Below are 23,787 nucleotides of genomic sequence, written 5' to 3' on the forward strand. Positions count from 1 at the left end.
AAGTCCAGTCAACTCAATGGTGTTATGCCACTACTTGTGTTTAATGCCTTGATTACTTATTGGTAATTGTCATTACTCCTAGCCCTATTCTTCGTTGTCCCTGTACTTGTGTATGAGGCAGTACTTGTGTATGAGGCACTCTGACTCAAACACAAGTACTGGGCTGAGGTAGAGGTACATGGATTACTCCTTGTCCCGCTCTTCCTCATCTCATTCCAATACTTACCTATGAGGCAAGAAGCCTCATATGTAAGCTTTGGGACACGGAAGAGGGACGTGAAGGTAATTCTGGGCCAATGAGCTGATTTTGAAGGATGGAGTAGGAGGTGGGAGAGAGAGGGGATGTGTGGGGGTCGGGATTGTGCGATAAATCATAATGGTTGTCCATGTCCAGGATAAGCAGGCATGATATGTGCTATTAGTGTCTAGAGAGGCATTTTGGTGCAGCCAGTCTAGTCATTCCTCAGTTTGGTATGACTTTTGTTTAACTGCACATTTCTGATAAAGCAGACCTGCTAAGTATAATTACCTGGCTAGACTGGCATTTGGGTGCTTCCAGTCTAGCCGTTTCTTACTGTGGCATTGTTTTTATTTTTCTGGAAATCTTTAATAAAATTATATGAAATTATATAAGTCATTTATAAAAGGCCTCTACACAAGTGTTTCTAGGCACGACAAGACAATGGGAGCGAGAGATAGAGAGAGAACAAGACAAACAATCTTACTAGGCCTTGCGTCATTCAGATCGTGCAAGTGCAAGAACGAGAAATGGGAGGGGGAGTGCAAGGAAGAGGGGAAGGGAAAACAGGGCAGTAATGCTCTGAGTGGGTGCAGCCAGGGCAGAGCTGCTCTGGGTAGTGCAAGGAGAACAAGGGACTGTAGGGTTACAGTTACAACGCCTTTGTGCGTGGTAGGCCTGGAGGCACAGCAAGGGTGACTGATCAAGAAAGAGCCTGGACTAGGTGAGACTCTGAGGGTAGCCAAACAACCAGTAGATACAGCAGATGGGTAGGTCAGGTAGGTCAGCAGGGGAGGGAGAGAGAGAGAAAGCAGAGAAGAGGAAGGTTTTGAGCTGCTTCCGGAATATCAGGTGGTCCACTCAAGTTTGAGAGGGGCAGGGAGGCCATTCCAGAGGGAGGCACCTGCCAAGGAGAGAGATCTACCCCCCACTTTCTGCCTGGAGAAGTGTCTAACCCTTAGAGAGTTGGAGGTATCTGGGGGGAAGGCTCGAGAAGGAAGGTATTTTGGAAGAGAGCGTTGGATGTAGTGTGGGCCAGGGTCCTAGAAAGCCTTGTGGAGAATGCAAAGAGTCTTGAACTTGATCCTTGCAGCCAGCGGGAGCCAGTGGAGAGATTTCAGGACTGGAAAGATACAATCCCTCCGCTTGAGGCCAAGGATAATCTCTACCTCCTGTTCTAGATTAGCTGCAGAGGGCGGAGAGTATTAGAAGGCAGATTGAGAAAGAGGTTGTTGCAGTAGTCTAGTCTAGAGCGAAACAGGGCTCTGGAGACAGTGAGCTTCTGGGGGAAAGTGAGAAAGGGAAGAGTCCCTTTGAGGAGGAGCAGCTGGTAGTGGGACTTCTTGGAGACGTCCGAGATGTGAGCAGAGAAAGAGAGAGGTTTTTGCCTCAAAGGAAGGTGAAGGAAGGGGGCCCAAGGTGGCCAGCCAGAGTGAGAAAGGGAAACAGGGCAGGGGTCCCAATGAAAATGTTCTCTGTTTTACTGGCATTAAGGCAGATATCGCACACCAATCCTGAATCGCGGATAGACAGTCAGGAATGAGTGAGAGAGGAGAGGAACCTGACACCTAACGGAAAGCTGAGTGTCAACCTCAGAAGGTAGAGATCAGGTGGGCCAATGGGGCCAAGTAGAGGTTGAAAAACCTGAGCGAGAGGATAGAGCCCTGGGGAATGCCAAAGGTAGAGAGAGAGGTGGCCGATAGAAAGGGACCAAGTTGGACCTGGAGGGGCAGTCCATGAGGAAGCAGGTCAGCCACTCTAGGGCCTGATCCGTGATGCTCAGGTTCTCACGTAGTTGATTGATCAGGGTGGCGTGGTTGACTGTGTCGGAAGTAGAGGAAAGATCAAGGTGGATTAGGACATAAGGAATGCTGGAATCAAGTTTAGAGAGCAGATCTTCACGGGTGTTCAGCAGAGTAGTTTCCGTGCCTCCGGCAGCTCTAAAGCCAGACTGATGGTCATGGAGGCAACCAACAGATACAGAGGCCGATTCATGGAATAATTAGCGCGGCTCAAGTGGTCAAAAACGTGCGAATCGCAGTGGAATAGCGAAAATCGCAGTGCAAGTGCGAAAATCGCACGAAAAGCAGCGCACGTCGATTCATGGAAGGCCGTGCGCGAGAAAACCAGCGGATGTGCGATAAAAAAGTGCGCAGCGCACGTTGGCGCACAGGCCATCTAACAGCGTGCGCCAGGTCACAGCGAAAATCGCACAGGCCACAGCGAAATTCGCACATAGCGCGGCGCACGCAACAAAAGTAGGCGGAACACGGGCGTAACACTCGGAATGGGGAACAACTTGCCAAAACGTGGGCGTCACGGGGGAAGTACAGGGCACAAGTGCGCGGAATGCCCACACGCTCGACTACAACACGTATTCATGGAATAGAATAGGGGAAAAAAGCGCACGCTCAAACTAGCGCACAAGCACAAACACGACCACCACAAGAAAGCAGGCGGTAGCGTCTCTGCGGCTGTAAGAAATGTGCGCCAAAAGGTGCGCTAACAAATAGCACCTATATACTGCCATGATGAATGTCCCATACTGTGGCCCTCCAGGAAAAATGACATGCAAAGGGGTACCCACAAACATGGACACCCGCTGACAAAAAATATGTGTGCGTGTATACCGGGGTGCGCGGGAAGTCTCACACGCGATTTCAGCAGGGTACGTGCATCACAGGGGTTCGCATGAAGTCATTCACGCGATCGGGCCTGGGGGAGCGGGCTACGTGTATTTCAGGGGTTCGCGTGAAGTTTCTCACGCGATCGGACCTGGGGGAGCGTGCTACGTGTATTTCAGGGGTTCGCGTGAAGTTTCACACGCGATCGGGCCTGGGGGAGCGGGCTACGTGTATTACAGGGGTTCGCGTGAAGTTCCTCACGCGATCGGGCCTCGGGGAGCGGGCTACGTGTATTCCAGGGGTGCGTGAGAAGTTCCACACGCGAATAGCCTGGGCGCGTGTATTTCAGGGGTGCGTGGGAAGTTCCACACGCGAATAGCCTGGGCGCCTGTATTTGAGGGGTGCGCGGGAACTTCCACACGCGAATAGCCTGGGCGCGTGTATTTGAGGGGTGCGCGGGAAGTTCCACACGCGAAAAGCCTGGGCGCGTGTATTTCAGGGGTGCGCGGGAAGTTCCACACGCGAATAGCCTGGGTGCGTGTATTTCAGGGGTGCGCGGGAAGTTCCACACGCGAATAGCCTGGGCGCGTGTATTTGAGGGGTGCGCGGGAAGTTCCACACGCGAAAAGCCTGGGCGCGTGTATTTCAGGGGTGCGCGGGAAGTTCCACACGCGAATAGCCTGGGCGCGTGTATTTCAGGGGTGCGCGGGAAGTTCCACACGTGAATAGCCTGGGCGCGTGTATTTCAGGGGTGCGCGGGAAGTTCCACACGCGAATAGCCTGGGTGCGTGTATTTCAGGGGTGCGCGGGAAGTTCCACACGCGAATAGCCTGGGCGCGTGTATTTCAGGGGTGCGCGGGAAGTTTTACACGCGAATAGCCTGGGCGCGTGTATTTCAGGGGTGCGCGTGAAGTTCCTCACGCAATCGGGCCTGGGGGAGTGGGCTACGTGTATTCCAGGGGTGCGTGAGAAGTTCCACACGCGAATAGCCTGGGCGCGTGTATTTCAGGGGTGCGCGGGAAGTTCCAGACGCGAATAGCCTGGGCGCGTGTATTTCAGGGGTGCGCGGGAAGTTCCACATGCGAATAGCCTGGGCGCGTGTATTTCAGGGGTGCGCGGGAAGTTCCACACGCGAATAGCCTGGGCGCGTGTATTTCAGGGGTGCGCGGGAAGTTTTACACGCGAATAGCCTGGGCGCGTGTATTTCAGGGGTGCGCGGGAAGTTCCACACGCGAATAGCCTGTGCGTGTGTATTTCAGGGGTGCGCGGGAAGTTTTACATGCGAATAGCCTGGGCGCGTGTATTTCAGGGGTGCGCGGGAAGTTCCACACGCGAATAGCCTGTGCGCTTGTATTTCAGGGGTGCGTGGGAAGATTTACACGCGATTTCTGCACGGTACGTGTATTTCAGGGGTGCCGGGGAGTCCCACATGTGATTTGACAGTGTGGGTCCTCCCAGGTGTTCCCTGTACACCCTCCACGGCCCCTGCAGGCAGCCCACACCACAGGGGACTACCCTGCATCCCTGGTCATGTCCCGCAGGCAGCCCACCCAACATGGGCATGCCCCCCAGCAAAGGCACATGTCTCCTTGAACTAATGAACACCAACTCATGTACCCTTGCACCCCCACCCCCCAGCACTGTGGGGCAACTGCCAGCAGGCCCCCACCCATGTCCAACTCATGTCCCCCACCACCCCCACCCCCCAGCACTGTGGGGCACCTGCCAGCAGGCCCCCACCCATGTCCAACTCATGTCTCCCACCACCCCCACCCCCCAGCCACCAGGGTCACCCTCCACCAGGCCCCCACTCATGTCACCCACCACCCCCACCCCCCAGCCACCAGGGTTACCCTCCACCAGGCCCCCACCCATGTCTCCCACCACCCCCACCCCCCAGCCACCAGGGTCACCCTCCACCAGGCCCCCACTCATGTCACCCACCACCCCCACCCCCCAGCCACCAGGGTCACCCTCCACCAGGCCCCCACTCATGTCTCCCACCACCCCCACACCCCAGCAGTGCAGGGGCAGCCTCCACCAGACCCCCACTCATGTCATCCACCACCCCCACCCCCCAGCCACCAGGGTCACCCTCCACCAGGCCCCCACTCATGTCTCCCACCACCCCCACACCCCAGCAGTGCAGGGGCAGCCTCCACCAGGCCCCCACTCATGTCTCCCACCACCCCCACACCCCAGCAGTGCAGGGGCAGCCTTTACCAGGCCCCCACTCATGTCTCCCACCACCCCCACACCCCAGCAGTGCAGGGGCAGCCTCCACCAGGCCCCCACTGATGTCACCCACCACCCCCACCCCCCAGCCACCAGGGTCACCCTCCATCAGGCCTCCACTCATGTCACCCACCACCCCCACCCCCCAGCCACCAGGGTCACCCTCCATCATGCCCCCACCCATGTCTCCCACCACCCCCACCCCCCAGCCACCAGGGTCACCCTCCAACAGGCCCCCACTCATGTCACCCACCACCCCCACCCCCCAGCCACCAGGGTCACCCTCCACCAGGCCCCCACTCATGTCTCCCACCACCCCCACACCCCAGCAGTGCAGGGGCAGCCTCCACCAGGCCCCCACTCATGTCTCCCACCACCCCCACACCCCAGCAGTGCAGGGGCAGCCTCCACCAGGCCCCCACTCATGTCTCCCACCACCCCCACACCCCAGCAGTGCAGGGGCAGCCTCCACCAGGCCCCCACTCATGTCACCCACCACCCCCACACCCCAGCAGTGCAGGGGCAGCCTCCACCAGGCCCCCACTCATGTCTCCCACCACCCCCACACCCCAGCAGTGCAGGGGCAGCCTCCACCAGGCCCCCACTCATGTCTCCCACCACCCCCACACCCCAGCAGTGCAGGGGCAGCCTCCACCAGGCCCCCACTCATGTCTCCCACCACCCCCACCCCCCAGCAGTGCAGGGGCAGCCTCCACCAGGCCCCCACTCATGTCTCCCACCACCCCCACCCCCCAGCAGTGCAGGGGCAGCCTCCACCAGGCCCCCACTCATGTTCCCCACCACCCCCACCCCCCAGCCACCAGGGTCACCCTCCACCAGGCCCCCGCCCATGTCTCCCACCACCCCCACCCCCCAGCCACCAGGGTCACCCTCCACCAGGCCCCCACTCATGTCACCCACCACCCCCACACCCCAGCCACCAGGGTCACCCTCCACCAGGCCCCACTCATGTCTCCCACCACCCCCACACCCCAGCAGTGCAGGGGCACCCTCCACCAGGCCCCCACTCATGTCTCCCACCACCCCGACACCCCAGCAGTGCAGGGGCAGCCTCCACCAGGCCCCCACTCATGTCTCCCACCACCCCCACACCCCAGCAGTGCAGGGGCAGCCTCCACCAGGCCCCCACTCATGTCACCCACCACCCCCACACCCCAGCAGTGCAGGGGCAGCCTCCACCAGGCCCCCACTCATGTCTCCCACCACCCCCACACCCCAGCAGTGCAGGGGCAGCCTCCACCAGGCCCCCACTCATGTCTCCCACCACCCCCACACCCCAGCAGTGCAGGGGCAGCCTCCACCAGGCCCCCACTCATGTCTCCCACCACCCCCACCCCCCAGCAGTGCAGGGGCAGCCTCCACCAGGCCCCCACTCATGTCACCCACCACCCCCACCCCCCGGCCACCAGGGTCATCCTCCACCAGGCCCCCACCCATGTCTCCCACCACCCCCACCCCCCGGCCACCAGGGTCACCCTCCACCAGGCCCCCACCCATGTCTCCCACCACCCCCAGCCCCCAGCCACCAGGGTCACCCTCCACCAGGCCCCCACTCATGTCACCCACCACCCCCACACCCCAGCCACCAGGGTCACCCTCCACCAGGCCCCCACCCATGTCTCCCACCACCCCCACCCCCCAGCCACCAGGGTCACCCTCCACCAGGCCCCCACTCATGTCACCCACCAACCCCACACCCCAGCCACCAGGGTCACCCTCCACCAGGCCCCCACTCATGTCTCCCACCACCCCCACACCCCAACAGTGCAGGGGCACCCTCCACCAGGCCCCCACTCATGTCTCCCACCACCCCCACACCCCAGCAGTGCAGGGGCAGCCTCCACCAGGCCCCCACTCATGTCTCCCACCACCCCCACACCCCAGCAGTGCAGGGGCAGCCTCCACCAGGCCCCCACTCATGTCTCCCACCACCCCCACACCCCAGCAGTGCAGGGGCAGCCTCCACCAGGCCCCCACTCATGTCTCCCACCACCCCCACCCCCCAGCAGTGCAGGGGCAGCCTCCACCAGGCCTCCACTCATGTCACCCACCACCCCCACCCCCCAGCCACCAGGGTCACCCTCCACCAGGCCCCCACCCATGTCTCCCACCACCCCCACCCCCCAGCAACCAGGGTCACCCTCCACCAGGCCCCCACTCATGTCACCCACCACCCCCACACCCCAGCCACCAGGGTCACCCTCCACCAGGCCCCCACTCATGTCTCCCACCACCCCCACACCCCAGCAGTGCAGGGGCACCCTCCACCAGGCCCCCACTCATGTCTCCCACCACCCCCACACCCCAGCAGTGCAGGGGCAGCCTCCACCAGGCCCCCACTCATGTCTCCCACCACCCCCACACCCCAGCAGTGCAGGGGCAGCCTCCACCAGGCCCCCACTCATGTCAACCACCACCCCCACACCCCAGCAGTGCAGGGGCAGCCTCCACCAGGCCCCCACTCATGTCTCCCACCACCCCCACACCCCAGCAGTGCAGGGGCAGCCTCCACCATGCCCCCACTCATGTCTCCCACCACCCCCACACCCCAGCAGTGCAGGGGCAGCCTCCACCAGGCCCCCACTCATGTCTCCCACCACCCCCACCCCCCAGCAGTGCAGGGTCACCCTCCACCAGGCCCCCACCCATGTCTCCCACCACCCCCACCCCCCAGCCACCAGGGTCACCCTCCACCAGGCCCCCACCCATGTCTCCCACCACCCCCACCCCCCAGCCACCAGGGTCACCCTCCACCAGGCCCCCACTCATGTCACCCACCACCCCCACACCCCAGCCACCAGGGTCACCCTCCACCAGGCCCCCACCCATATCTCCCACCACCCCCACCCCCCAGCCACCAGGGTCACCCTCCACCAGGCCCCCACTCATGTCACCCACCACCCCCACCCCCCAGCCACCAGGGTTACCCTCCACCAGGCCCCCACCCATGTCTCCCACCACCCCCACCCCCCAGCCACCAGGGTCACCCTCCACCAGGCCCCCACTCATGTCACCCACCACCCCCACCCCCCAGCCACCAGGGTCACCCTCCACCAGGCCCCCACTCATGTCTCCCACCACCCCCACACCCCAGCAGTGCAGGGGCAGCCTCCACCAGGCCCCCACTCATGTCACCCACCACCCCCACCCCCCAGCCACCAGGGTCACCCTCCACCAGGCCCCCACTCATGTCTCCCACCACCCCCACACCCCAGCAGTGCAGGGGCAGCCTCCACCAGGCCCCCACTCATGTCTCCCACCACCCCCACACCCCAGCAGTGCAGGGGCAGCCTTTACCAGGCCCCCACTCATGTCTCCCACCACCCCCACACCCCAGCAGTGCAGGGGCAGCCTCCACCAGGCCCCCACTGATGTCACCCACCACCCCCACCCCCCAGCCACCAGGGTCACCCTCCATCAGGCCCCCCCTCATGTCACCCACCACCCCCACCCCCCAGCCACCAGGGTCACCCTCCATCAGGCCCCCACCCATGTCTCCCACCACCCCCACCCCCCAGCCACCAGGGTCACCCTCCAACAGGCCCCCACCCATGTCACCCACCACCCCCACCCCCCAGCCACCAGGGTCACCCTCCACCAGGCCCCCACTCATGTCTCCCACCACCCCCACACCCCAGCAGTGCAGGGGCAGCCTCCACCAGGCCCCCACTCATGTCTCCCACCACCCCCACACCCCAGCAGTGCAGGGGCAGCCTCCACCAGGCCCCCACTCATGTCTCCCACCACCCCCACCCCCCAGCAGTGCAGGGGCAGCCTCCACCAGGCCCCCACTCATGTCTCCCACCACCCCCACCCCCCAGCCACCAGGGTCACCCTCCACCAGGCCCCCGCCCATGTCTCCCACCACCCCCACCCCCCAGCCACCAGGGTCACCCTCCACCAGGCCCCCACTCATGTCACCCACCACCCCCACACCCCAGCCACCAGGGTCACCCTCCACCAGGCCCCACTCATGTCTCCCACCACCCCCACACCCCAGCAGTGCAGGGGCACCCTCCACCAGGCCCCCACTCATGTCTCCCACCACCCCCACACCCCAGCAGTGCAGGGGCAGCCTCCACCAGGCCCCCACTCATGTCTCCCACCACCCCCACACCCCAGCAGTGCAGGGGCAGCCTCCACCAGGCCCCCACTCATGTCACCCACCACCCCCACACCCCAGCAGTGCAGGGGCAGCCTCCACCAGGCCCCCACTCATGTCTCCCACCACCCCCACACCCCAGCAGTGCAGGGGCAGCCTCCAACAGGCCCCCACTCATGTCTCCCACCACCCCCACACCCCAGCAGTGCAGGGGCAGCCTCCACCAGGCCCCCACTCATGTCTCCCACCACCCCCACCCCCCAGCAGTGCAGGGGCAGCCTCCACCAGGCCCCCACTCATGTCACCCACCACCCCCACCCCCGGCCACCAGGGTCATCCTCCACCAGGCCCCCACCCATGTCTCCCACCACCCCCACCCCCCGGCCACCAGGGTCACCCTCCACCAGGCCCCCACCCATGTCTCCCACCACCCCCAGCCCCCAGCCACCAGGGTCACCCTCCACCAGGCCCCCACTCATGTCACCCACCACCCCCACACCCCAGCCACCAGGGTCACCCTCCACCAGGCCCCCACCCATGTCTCCCACCACCCCCACCCCCAGCCACCAGGGTCACCCTCCACCAGGCCCCCACTCATGTCACCCACCAACCCCACACCCCAGCCACCAGGGTCACCCTCCACCAGGCCCCCACTCATGTCTCCCAACACCCCACACCCCAACAGTGCAGGGGCACCCTCCACCAGGCCCCCACTCATGTCTCCCACCACCCCCACACCCCAGCAGTGCAGGGGCAGCCTCCACCAAGCCCCCACTCATGTCTCCCACCACCCCCACACCCCAGCAGTGCAGGGGCAGCCTCCACCAGGCCCCTACTCATGTCTCCCACCACCCCCACACCCCAGCAGTGCAGGGGCAGCCTCCACCAGGCCCCCACTCATGTCTCCCACCACCCCCACCCCCCAGCAGTGCAGGGGCAGCCTCCACCAGGCCTCCACTCATGTCACCCACCACCCCCACCCCCCAGCCACCAGGGTCACCCTCCACCAGGCCCCCACCCATGTCTCCCACCACCCCCACCCCCCAGCCACCAGGGTCACCCTCCACCAGGCCCCCACTCATGTCACCCACCACCCCCACACCCCAGCCACCAGGGTCACCCTCCACCAGGCCCCCACTCATGTCTCCCACCACCCCCACACCCCAGCAGTGCAGGGGCACCCTCCACCAGGCCCCCACTCATGTCTCCCACCACCCCCACACCCCAGCAGTGCAGGGGCAGCCTCCACCAGGCCCCCACTCATGTCTCCCACCACCCCCACACCCCAGCAGTGCAGGGGCAGCCTCCACCAGGCCCCCACTCATGTCACCCACCACCCCCACACCCCAGCAGTGCAGGGGCAGCCTCCACCAGGCCCCCACTCATGTCTCCCACCACCCCCACACCCCAGCAGTGCAGGGGCAGCCTCCACCATGCCCCCACTCATGTCTCCCACCACCCCCACACCCCAGCAGTGCAGGGGCAGCCTCCACCAGGCCCCCACTCATGTCTCCCACCACTCCCACCCCCCAGCAGTGCAGGGTCACCCTCCACCAGGCCCCCACCCATGTCTCCCACCACCCCCACCCCCCAGCCACCAGGGTCACCCTCCACCAGGCCCCCACCCATGTCTCCCACCACCCCCACCCCCCAGCCACCAGGGTCACCCTCCACCAGGCCCCCACTCATGTCACCCACCACCCCCACACCCCAGCCACCAGGGTCACCCTCCACCAGGCCCCCACCCATATCTCCCACCACCCCCACCCCCCAGCCACCAGGGTCACCCTCCACCAGGCCCCCACTCATGTCACCCACCACCCCCACACCCCAGCCACCAGGGTCACCCTCCACCAGGCCCCCACTCATGTCTCCCACCACCCCCACACCCCAGCAGTGCAGGGGCACCCTCCACCAGGCCCCCACTCATGTCTCCCACCACCCCCACACCCCAGCAGTGCAGGGGCACCCTCCACCAGGCCCCCACTCATGTCTCCCACCACCCCCACACCCCAGCAGTGCAGGGGCAGCCTCCACCAGGCCCCCACTCATGTCTCCCACCACCCCCACACCCCAGCAGTGCAGGGGCAGCCTCCACCAGGCCCCCACTCATGTCACCCACCACCCCCACCCCCCAGCCACCAGGGTCACCCTCCACCAGGCCCCCACCCATGTCTCCCACCACCCCCACCCCCCAGCCACCAGGGTCACCCTCCACCAGGCCCCCACTCATGTCACCCACCACCCCCACCCCCCAGCCACCAGGGTCACCCTCCACCAGGCCCCCACTCATGTCTCTCACCACCCCCACACCCCAGCAGTTCAGGGTTACCCTCCACCAGGCCCCCACTCATGTCTCCCACCACCCCCACACCCCAGCAGTGCAGGGGCAGCCTCCACCAGGCCCCCACTCATGTCTCCCACCACCCCCACACCCCAGCAGTGCAGGGGCAGCCTCCACCAGGCCCCCACTCATGTCACCCACCACCCCCACACCCCAGCAGTGCAGGGGCAGCCTCCACCAGGCCCCCACTCATGTCACCCACCACCCCCACACCCCAGCAGTGCAGGGGCAGCCTCCACCAGGCCCCCACTCATGTCTCCCACCACCCCCACACCCCAGCAGTGCAGGGGCAGCCTCCACCAGGCCCCCACTCATGTCTCCCACCACCCCCACCCCCCAGCAGTGCAGGGGCAGCCTCCACCAGGCCCCCACTCATGTCTCCCACCACCCCCACACCCCAGCAGTGCAGGGGCAGCCTCCACCAGGCCCCCACTCATGTCACCCACCACCCCCACACCCCAGCAGTGCAGGGGCAGCCTCCACCTGGCCCCCACTCATGTCACCCACCACCCCCACACCCCAGCAGTGCAGGGGCATCCTCCACCAGGCCCCCACTCATGTCACCCACCACCCCCACCCCCCAGCAGTGCAGGGGCATCCTCCACCAGGCACCCACACATGTCCCACTGCCCCCAGGTCCTGACGATACTCAATCATGGCAGTAATGGCCAGCATACCCAGCACAAACACCCAGGCAAGGATTGCATCCACCCACATAGTGAATGCAATTACATGATACAACCCCAATGGCAAGTCTGTAAATGAACACATGTCCGTCACACACACATACACAATGGGTGCAAGTGAATGTCAAAACCCATATCATGACATGTATGAAACCAATGAGAAAATACAACAAGTGAAAGTTAAAAAAACATGTATTAAAGATGAAAAATAAGTTAAAAAATCAAACATACAACAATGGGGATAACAAAATAAATGGTCCATGTCCGAGAACAAATGTAAAAATAAAAAAACAAAGTAATCCTAAAACAAATGTTGTCCAAAGCAAAATCATGTGGAAGTAAAATAATGAAAAACCATTTCCTCATGGTGAACACAATAATTAATAAAAAAAAATGTTTCTTAAAAAAGCAAACTATATACACGAACATTCCAGGGTCCATGAGCCCAACACCATAAATGAAACCTACTACTACCTAATGAAAATAATATATACAAAAAAGTGGCCATTGTCCGAGCGGTCCAAACAACCAAAAATTAATAAAGGAAACCTAACACTAACTAACTAAATAACTATATACAAAGGCAGCGGGCAAGTCCTGCGGCTCACTCGGTGATGTTGCTGGCCAGGGCATCATCGAACTCCATGTCGATGTCCTGGAGGCGGGACTCTGTCCTGGCCCCGAGGTCTCGCCGGGATAACCCCATGTCCAGCTCAAACTCCCTGCGAGCTTCCTCGAGGCACTCAGCCCGCCTCAACGCCCGACGCATGGAGAACTCCGCCCTGACCATGGTGAGCCGCTCCTCTTCCGCCCGCTGCCGCTCCGCACCTATCCGCTGGACCAACTGCTCCCACACGGAAGACACCACCATCCCAGGGTTGCCCTGCCCTCCGGCCGATGCCTGCCCCTCTGATCTTGAAGGTCCCGAGCCATGATGCCTCCCACGTCGAGCCTGCTGCTGCCTCCGACGCCACTGCCTCTGCCAGCACGACGGCATCCAGGCTGATGGAAACCACCGACGCCGTCGTGCACGTGCCCTGCCTGATGATGCTGTCACATCTTCCATCTGCTGGGGTCCAGTTGCTGTGTTGTCCACCCCTGCTGGACCTCCGACTCCCAACTGTGGCAGGGATGGGATCCCCACCGAGCTGGCTGCATTGGTCGGGGCAGGTCCACAGGGGGCCCTGGTGGCATCTGGGCCGGAAGACGGCAAGGAGAACGACTGGTGTATAGCCTGCACAGAGGAGGAGAGGGCCGCCAGATTGGACAACATGCAGGAAACCCCCGAACATGGCCAATCGCAATTGGGCCACGTCGGCACGGTGCACTTCGTGATGACGTGCGTCCTCCTCCCGGGAAGCACGCACGGCATCACGAATCACAGCCGTGCGCATCGCGACCCCAATCAGGACCTTCTCCACACGGCCAGGGGTTCCCACGTCCGCAGGTGGAGGGGAGTCAGGTGACATGGACATCCCCTCTACCTGCGGACGGGCCTGGGACGGGGCATCCCTGCTGGTGCATGGTGGTGCATTCACAGGGTCAGGGACAGCGACATGCATAGGCCCCTCCACGGTGACCTGTGCTGCCTCCTGCCCCTGGCCCTGGACTGCACCACTTGCACCAGCAGGGATGCCCCCACCAGGCCCCATGTGTGCCCCAGTGGCGGCCTCCTCCTCCTCTGTGCAAACCACCAACCTGGATGGCTCCTCACTGTCTCCCACCGTAGCAGGCCCCTGTGGGGGCTCACCCACCCCTTCCGCTGCAGCCGTGGGGGCATCCCCGCTGCCTTGCTCCACAGCGCCGTCTCCGCCCTCTTCTTCACTAGCCGCTGCATAGAGGGAGACAAAGAACACAAGCATCAGGGCACTGTACAATGGTCCCCTAGACAGGAAGCAATAGCAGATGAGCACCACTGTCAAAGTACACTTCCATCATGTCCCTCCACAACACATGGGTCAGTCCAGGCAAAACACACACAGTAACAGGCATGGTGCATGCCATGGACATTTCCATGCATGTCCAATGGACTCTTGAAATATTCAATGATATGTAACTCACATGCATCATGGCTCATGCCTATCACATGCACACACTTCACCTCAGTCACATCCATCTGGCCCCAAACACACCAAACACAGCGGATACAAGGGTAATTTGGCTGCTTCACTGAATCTGTGCATTGTCACACACATGTGTCATGCATCCATGGCATGCACAAGTCACAGACACGCAGGTCAGGCACACAGACATGGCTACCATATATGTACCTGGCATCAGCACCCATCCCTCACCCCCACCCATGTCCAGGTACAGAGACTGGCATGCTCTCATGTTCAAAATCTGCATAGGGCTCCCCATGCGGCATTTGAACACATGCAACAACCATGTGGGTCACACATCACTGGTCGCACATGCATTACCATGATGTCCCTGCACACATACATGCATACATGGCCTATGGCACACATACAGGGAAGTATCATAGAACCAGCACACCGCAACATGCCCTGTCTCACACAGTAATGCTTGGACACTTACCGCTCAACTCCAGATGGGCCTCCCTCTCAAGGATCTGGGCGTGGAGCGCTGGGCGTACGCGTTCCAGGACCCTCATCTGGATGGAACTCATGCGGCCCCGGCCCCCCTCCACGAGGCGCCGGGCCTTCACAAGGGTCCTGGACCTCAAGTCCTCCCAGCGCTTCTTGATCTTCAGGACGTTGCGGGTTGCCACCCCCTCCGCGTTGATGGCAACCACACAGTCGGCCCAGATCCTCTCCCGTCCTTCCTTGCTGGCGTGGGACGATCCAAAGAGGGCATCATACTGCCCCAGGACATGCTCCACCAGGACACCAACTTCGGTGTCAGTGAAGCTGGTGCCCCTCTGCCCCTCTGGCCTGGGGTTGCCACTGGTGCCAGATGTGGAAGTGCCCGACATGGCAACCCCAGAGGCAGGTGTGGGTGGGCAACTGGGTCCTGGGGCTGGGCTGTGGAGCGATGTAATCCCAGTCGGGAGTCTTCAGTTCCAGCAGGGGTGGACACAGCAACTGGACCCCTGCAGATGGCTGATGTGCAGGCACCAAATGGCAGGGCACGGTGGCAGCAGGCAGGCAGGCAGGCAGGCAGGCAGCAGCAGATGGCACGTGGGAGGCTGCTCAGGGCACTGGGGGGAAGTAACTCGGCCTTCTGGGCAGGAGCGTGGTCTTCCGTGTGTTTTCGCGTGGCCAGCTTGATACGGAGTGATTTGGCACGTGAAAATCCTGCACGTCAGCGTGAAATCCGAGGAAAGGCCCTTAGCGCGTAAGCGCGTCAGCACGCACATGCGATTCTTTTGGACCAGAGTTCCTCAGCGCGTAAGCGCGTCTGTGACGTGACCTGCACGGGTGTTCCCCACTCAGCACGTGATGACGGAGCACACGTGGAAATACTGCACGTCAGAGTGTCATCGCGTGTAATTGGACAAAAGTGGCGTACACGCGATTGGCCTATGTACGTGTATTTCATGGGTGCGCGGGCACTTACACATGCAAGTACGTCAGCGAACCTGTATCCCATGGTGCGTGTGAATTTCCACACGCTATTGGACTGGGAACTGGATTCCAGGGGTGCGCGGGTCACACGCTCGCCTAGAACACGCGCAAAGCATAAATTTGCGCACTTTAACAATAACAAGCTCAGACACCAGGATGAACATACCGTTCCTAGCAGCAGTGGCAGTGGGCTACCAAAGGAGGAGGAGGAGGATAGTCAGGGCCAGAATATTCACACCCAGAACCAGCCTTTTCGGGATGCCTGATGACCAGGTGTATGGGAGGTACAGGTTTCCACCACACATTATACTGGACCTGGTGAGTGAGTGGGAGGATGACCTCACATCACCCACCCTGTGCTCCCAAGCACTCAGCCCCCTGGAGAAGGTCCTCAATGTACTGCACTTCTTAGCCACTGGATCATTTCAGCGGACAAGTGCCATAGTGGGTGGGGTGTCACAGGCCACCCAGTCACGCTGCCTACACCAGGTCTTGAACATCATCACTGCACGCCCATCAGTCCGCAGGCACATATACCTGCCCAGAACACCTGCAGAAAGGCATGCTGCCGCCCCGGATTTTTACGGTGTGGCATGATTCCCCAAAGTGCTAGGTGCCATTGACTGCACCCATGTGGCTCTACGTCCCCCCAGGGCATCTGAGCACATCTATAGGAACCGCAAGCACTGGCATTCCATCAACGTGCAGGTAGCATGTAATGCCAAGGGAATCATCACCTCAGTATATGCCAACTATCCCGGCTCCACCCACGACAGCTTCATTTACCGAATGTCCACCCTAAGCCGGGACCTAGAAGCTGGGCGGCATGGCGATACATGGCTGCTTGGTGAGTATGTATGCCACTGCACATGCATGCATGTTGGATACTGAGCAAGGTCACAACCCCACCAATGATACCAATCACCACCTCCACAGGGGACAGTGCCTACCCTCTCAGCCCCCACATGATGACGCCAATTCGGAACCCCACCACGCCACCCGAGGTAAGATATAACACAGCCCACATTACGACCCGGGGCATAGTGGAGCGCACATTCGGAGTGCTAAAGTCACGCTTTCGTTCCCTTGACCGTTCTGGCGGGCAGCTGTTATACGCTTCCCCAGTAGTGTGCAGGATCATAGTGGCAGCATGTGTCCTGCACAACGTTGCAACACGCCGGGGCCTGGCCGTGGACATGGTGGTGGCCCCACATCCCCAACCACATGCACAGCCGCTGCGCATGGGAGGGGAAAGGGCACGGGGGAGGCAGCCCGTACACAGCTAGTGGCTAATTACTTCACATAGAAATCACACCCCTGTGGAGTGCACACTGCCCTGGCACATTCCATCTGACAATCAATGATGACTCAACCTGACACTGATCCTGAATGTCTGGAGAATGAACCGTGAATACCATATCAGCCTGAGATTGTTCACCTGGAAGTGTCACAATGTGTGTATCCCTACCCACACAGACACCACCAATGCAGTTTTGTGAAGTTACACATTCAAGCAGCTAAAATGAATACCCACTTGCAAAATGCAACAAGAGGACAGTGCCATGTCAGCCAACCCAACCCCAGCACCGCCACACGACACACCGTGCCATGTCATGCTAATTGCAGGTAAACAAAGTAATCCCCACAACATGACACTAGTCTCACTATGTTCAGTGTCCCTATTAGAAACCTGCAACACCTGAAATGCTCACAGCAATGCCGGACCAACAACATACTTGAGCACGTACTACCATTAACATGACATCACAAATGTTACATATTAGTAGTCTCACCACCTGGAAATGCCTGCACTCCCACCACTACCAACTGTGCAGTGTTGGCGCCATGTAGAGTTGTAGGTGCACTGCTGCCAACATGGACCCCATCTCCAGACTAGAGGTCCTTGTGTAGACATGAGGAAGGGACCTGCAAATTGGGACGTAGACACAGAAGAAGAGTTACACATCAATGCAACATGCAGTGTACAACACAACAGCAATATGCACTAGGAATGTATACACAGTATTGACTACAGACTGCCCACACAGCTCATGGGAGTCCAACGTCACTGTGTAATTCACTGTCACTTGGGCACACCCTTTGCACGCCCATGGAAACGGGAAGCAGGAGGGGTGTGTGTGACTCAAACCCAAGCATCTGAACCAAATACATTACAAGCCTGCATGTGCCCAGCCACAATGCAGCGTATGCCCACAGGAACCACGGAAGCCAACAAATCGTCCCAAAAATTGGGAATAAAAGAAATAAAAATAAGAAACAATCAAAAATGGCCATTGATGGGCCCAGGGGCGTTAGGGAGGCCACCCAGGAGGTCCGAGGACAGGATGCACACCAGAACCCACCTGCGTGGATCCTGGGAAGATAAAACACCTCCATGGGCTCATGGCCCACACGGCTACCCTATTGTGGGAGTATCACTGCTGTCGCTATTATCACCCTGTGCAGCTGCATCCGGAGGTGGTTGCACTATGGGAGGCAACCCACGCAAGGCCCTAGTCTGCTCCTCCATGGCTGCAAGCATGCGGGTGTGGTAGGTCTGGTTCTGGAGGATGAGTGTGCGGAGGTCCCCATGCAACAACTCACGGGATGCCCGGACCTCCGCCCTCGTTGCCTGCATCTCAGCTGAGAGCGTACGGGTGAGACGCTCCAGCTGCTGTTCTGTCCTTTGGTGTGTTGAATCCTCAAGCTCAACAAGAGTCGTCCTGAGGTGAAGGAGCTCCTGCCTCAGGGCTTCCCTGTGGCCCTGGGACTCAATGGAGATGGCCTCCTGCAGAGTCGCCAGTGCCGCCCGCCTGTCCCTGTTGGACCCCAACATGTCCTCCCTGTGTAACTGGCAGATGGAGTCGGTTGCCTGCTCTAGTCGCTCCATCAGCCTTTCTGGGGTGACAATGGAAGTGGCCACCCTAGCCATGGCCTGAGCCATCATCTCGGATGATGCAGCCTGTTGGGTTGCCATACCGTAAATGGATTGCTCCCATGCGGTATTGCCGGGTGGCGTACGGCCACCACGTCGGCGGGCACCACACCTGTCTGGGGCAAGGCGAACTGCGCCTTGCTGTGCCAGCACTGCCTGAGGCTGCAGGACTGCATTCCCCCTCTGATCTGCTGGCCCAGGAACAGGATCAGATGTCGCGGAGTGTAACCCTGCATCCGTAACCACCGAAGGCATAGCTGCCAACACTGACATCCCCATGGAGGGTTCTGACCCTGGTGCAGGTGGGTGAGACAGAACAGAATCCCTCCCTGGAACACTCACCTGCGACGGCACATAGGTCTCATCCGAATAAACACCTGAGTACAGCTCGGGGGAGGTGCAGCCAGAGACACCCCTTGAGAGCACGACCTGCAGCACTTGTGGGTTCTCCCCCACCACCACACCACGTCCCTCACTGGTGGTTGGTCGGCCCTCGGACCCCTCCTGGGTCAACACCATCTCCACAACCCCAGCAGTATCAGGTGCGTCTTCCCCTGCAAAGACATGAAAACAAAGAAATGGAAACAGGCATTAGCACCATGGCACACAATGAGGGCTGAGAAGCAAGAGAACCAGTACTTGATTGACACATGTCCCACATGACTAAAACCCTCCCATGCATGCACCCTCACTGCGTATGAAGTGCAGGCAAATGGCACACACTGATGACACCAAGATGGAAGATGAACATATTTTCTGCATGCTGCCTGGCAGTGACATCACACATTGGCCTGTGATTGCCAGGTGAAACACACATGCCATCACACAGATGGCATGTACCATTGCTATTGAGTGAAGATGGAGAGGAGGGCAGCACCTATTCATTCAGTCCAGTTCCCGCATGTAATCGCTTTTCTAATTCTAACAGGTCAGATTTTTCACCTGGAGCTGCCAGTCTGAAATGGTCCAATTGCACAGGGACATGTGTGTACAAATGATATCCAGGTAACAAAGTCACTCCACTTTACCATAGCCATGTCAGACATGTGACTAGTGGACAGCGACATGCCTAGTGAAAGTGGTGGAATGCAAACAAACTGACTGAATGAACAGTGAAAAATAAGCAACTATGTTGTGGCAAGGTGACACTTCAAGGGCAACTGGCGTGCAGTTGGGATAGATGTCTACTGTTGGCAGAAGGGATACTGCTATGGCCAAATGCAGCTGCACAGGAAGAATTGCATGAAGCACATGGCTGACCCATACGACTCAGGCGCACACACTCTCACCTGGCACACAAACAGAAGCCCTCACACACACACCATGCACATGGATGACACACACACATGCATGTGCACTCACCGGACAATGCCTCGTAATCAGCCAGATCTCCCATGCCTTGGATCTGTTCCTCCGTGACGTAGGTCCCAGCAACTGACTCATGTGGAGTGAGTTCCATGTCTACTACTGGAGACCCACCTCCAGTCACTAGAGTTGCGGCATGACTTGAGGCCAGCTTACTCTTTGCCCTGCGCTTTAGGTCATTCCAGCGCTTATAGCAATCATTGGCTGTGCGCCTCACGATTCCAAGGGCACTTACGATGTCCGCAACGGTCTGCCAGTGTGCCTAGCGTTGTGCAGGTGTGGTCTTGGATCCTGCAACAATGACCATCTCGTTGTCATGTCCGGACACATACTCGACAAGTGCATTCAGTTCGTCATCCGTGAAGCTGGGCTTCCTGAATGGGCCGGACTGCGTAGCCGTGTCTGGGGCATCAGCCTGTGCCGGACGAGCACTCTTCCTCTTCCGCTTGGAAGGTGGTGGTGATCCTGAGTGTCCTGCGCCGCTCTGGACACTAGGGGCAGGAGCCCTGGTGGACTCTGTATCAGGAGTGTGGGATTGCACACTCAGCATGGGAGTTGGTGCAGGCATTGGCTCTAGTGTGATGGTGTCAGGGGGAATGTCAGCAGCATGGACTAGGACCGACACTGTCCTGGCTGGGTGTGTGAGGGCTGGGGTGGATGGAGCCGCAGCTGCCCCTCCAGCCTCTCCGCCCTGCCTCCTTGGTGCAGCAGATGACCTTGCTGGCCCAGATGCACGTGGCATGGTGACATCAACGTGCACCAGCGCACGTGTCATAGGCCTGCTGACCTGGAAGTCAGCCATGGAGTCAGCCAGATCTGGTGCCACAATGGGCTGGTCCAACAAGGGCTGAGCATGGATGGTGTCAGCCACATCAGCCTCAACGGGGGGGGGATTATGGGTGCCCTTGACTGGTCCTCCACACATGGGGGGACAGGCTCACCCTGCAAGTAACGACCATGTCCCCTACCGGATCCACCACGGCCACCACTTGTGGCTCTTCCACCTTTGCCACCCTTACGGAATCCTCGCCTCCCAGCCATGGCACTGATGTAAATGTGCGTATGGGAGTGGCTGGAAACTATTGTCCTGGGAAATTGGGGGTCAAAGGGGTTGGGTACCAGATGGTAATTGTACCCTAGTGCTCTTGCAAGGCTGATTGTAACCCCTGGGGAAAGATGACGGGTCACGCTACGCACAGGAGCCCCAAAAAGGGGAGATGATGTGCACGCAACCCCTCCTAGACCACGTGTGCAGAAAGAAAAACCTGCACTACGCTGTGGCACCCAGTAACACAAGAATGAACGTATGCGTGTCACACGCAGCCTAGAATGACCTCTGAAGGGGTAGGCTACACACGGGGCAAGCACAGATTTTAGATACGTGCGTGACTCACCGTCTGCCTGGTAAACGAGCGTGTTAAAGGAGCACGTTTGGTTGGCAACACCCCCGCCAAAAGAAGATTTGTACGCTGTCTGAGGAGACAGGACAACAGTAGAAGGGAACACTGTTTGAGGGAACAGGCCCAGGTAAACCAGTAAAAGCGAAAAAAGAGAAAAAGCTGTCAGAGGTAACAGGGAATACGAACTTAAAACGCCGTGAAGTAAATCGCGTGTGAAACGACAAGAAGTACAGAATTCACCCACTCGCTCTCCACGAAAAGCACATACAAGGAAAACGTGTTCTACACATACCTTTTATACAGGGCCACACGTCCAGCGTCACTTACGCGGCGTGTACGCGCTAGGGCCATTTCCACCAATTACACGCTTTGTCACTTCTGCGTGTAGGGACATTTCCACCAATTACACGCTTTGTCACTTCTGCGTGTAGGGCCATTTCCACCAATTACACGCTTTGTCACTTCTGCGTGTAGGGCCATTTCCACCAATCACACGCTTTGTCACTTCTGCATGTAGGGCCATTTCCAACAATCACATGCGATTACACTCTGACGTGCAGTCTTTCCACGTGTGCTCTGTCATCACGTGCTGTGTGGGAAACACCCGTGCGGGTCACGTCACAGACGCGCTTACGCGCTGAGGGCCTTTCCTCGGTTTTCACGCTGAGGTGCAGGATTTTCACGTGCCAAATCACTCCGTACCAAGCTGGCCACGCCTACGCACACGGAATACCACGCTCCTGCCCGGAAGGCCAAACTACTGCCCCCCAGAGCCCCGAGCACGCTCCCACCTGCTGCTGCCTGACTGCCTGCTGCCCCTGCACTGCTGGGGGGTGGGGGTGGTGGGAGACATGGGTGGGGGCCTGGTGGAGGGTGCCCCTGGTGGCAGGGGGGTGGGGGTGGTGGTAGACATGAGTGGGGGCCTGGTGGAGGGTGCCCCTGCACTGCTGGGGGGTGGGGGTGATAGGGGACATGAGTGGGGGCCTGGTGGAGGGTGCCCCTGCACTGCTGGGGGCTGGGGGTGATAGGGGACATGAGTGGGGGCCTGGTGGAGGGTGCCCCTGGTGGCTGGGGGGTGAGGGTGATAGGGGACATGGGTGGGGGCCTGGTGGAGGGTGCCCCTGGTGGCGGGGGGGTGGGGGTGATAGGGGACATGAGTGGGGGCCTGGTGGAGGCTGCCCCTGCACTGCTGGGGGGTGGGGGTGGTGGGAGACATGGGTGGGGGCCTGGTGGAGGGTGCCCCTGGTGGCGGGGGGGTGGGGGTGGTGGGAGACATGAGTGGGGGCCTGGTGGAGGGTGCCCCTGCACTGCTGGGGGGTGGGGGTGATAGGGGACATGGGTGGGGGCCTGGTGGAGAGTGCCCCTGGATGCTGGGGGGTGGGGGTGTTGGGAGACATGGGTGGGGGCCTGGTGGAGGGTGCACCTGGTGGCTGGGGGGTGGGGGTGATAGGGGACATGGGTGGGGGCCTGGTGGAGGGTGCCCCTGGTGGCGGGGGGGTGGGGGTGATAGGGGACATGAGTGGGGGCCTGGTGGAGGCTGCCCCTGCACTGCTGGGGGGTGGGGGTGGTGGGAGACATGGGTGGGGGTCTGGTGGAGGGTGCCCCTGGTGGCTGGGGGGTGGGGGTGATAGGGGACATGGGTGGGGGCCTGGTGGAGGGTGCCCCTGGATGCTGGGGGGTGGGGGTGTTGGGAGACATGGGTGGGGGCCTGGTGGAGGGTGCCCCTGGTGGCTGGGGGGTGGGGGTGATAGGGGACATGGGTGGGGGCCTGGTGGAGGGTGCCCCTGGTGGCGGGGGGTGGGGGTGATAGGGGACATGAGTGGGGGCCTGGTGGAGGGTGGCCCTGGTGGCTGGGGGGTGGGGGTGATAGGGGACATGGGTGGGGGCCTGGTGGAGGGTGCCCCTGCACTGCTGGGGGGTGGGGGTGATAGGGGACATGGGTGGGGGCCTGGTGGAGGGTGCCCCTGGTGGCGGAGGGGTGGGGGTGATAGGGGACATGAGTGGGGGCCTGGTGGAGGGTGCCCCTGCACTGCTGGGGGGTGGGGGTGATAGGGGACATGGGTGGGGGCCTGGTGGAGGGTGCCCCTGGTGGCGCGGGGGTGGGGGTGATAGGGGACATGAGTGGCGGCCTGGTGGAGGCTGCCCCTGCACTGCTGGGGGGTGGGGGTGGTGGGAGACATGGGTGGGGGCCTGGTGGAGGGTGCCCCTGGTGGCTGGGGGGTGGGGGTGATAGGGGACATGGGTGGGGCCTGGTGGAGGGTCCCCCTGGTGGCGGGGGGTGGGGGTGATAGGGGACATGAGTGGGGG

The sequence above is a fragment of the Ambystoma mexicanum genome, chromosome 6q, assembly GCF_040938575.1.
Source record: "Ambystoma mexicanum isolate Mex_15411 chromosome 6q, UKY_AmexF1_1, whole genome shotgun sequence".
Lineage (NCBI taxonomy): Eukaryota > Metazoa > Chordata > Amphibia > Caudata > Ambystomatidae > Ambystoma > Ambystoma mexicanum.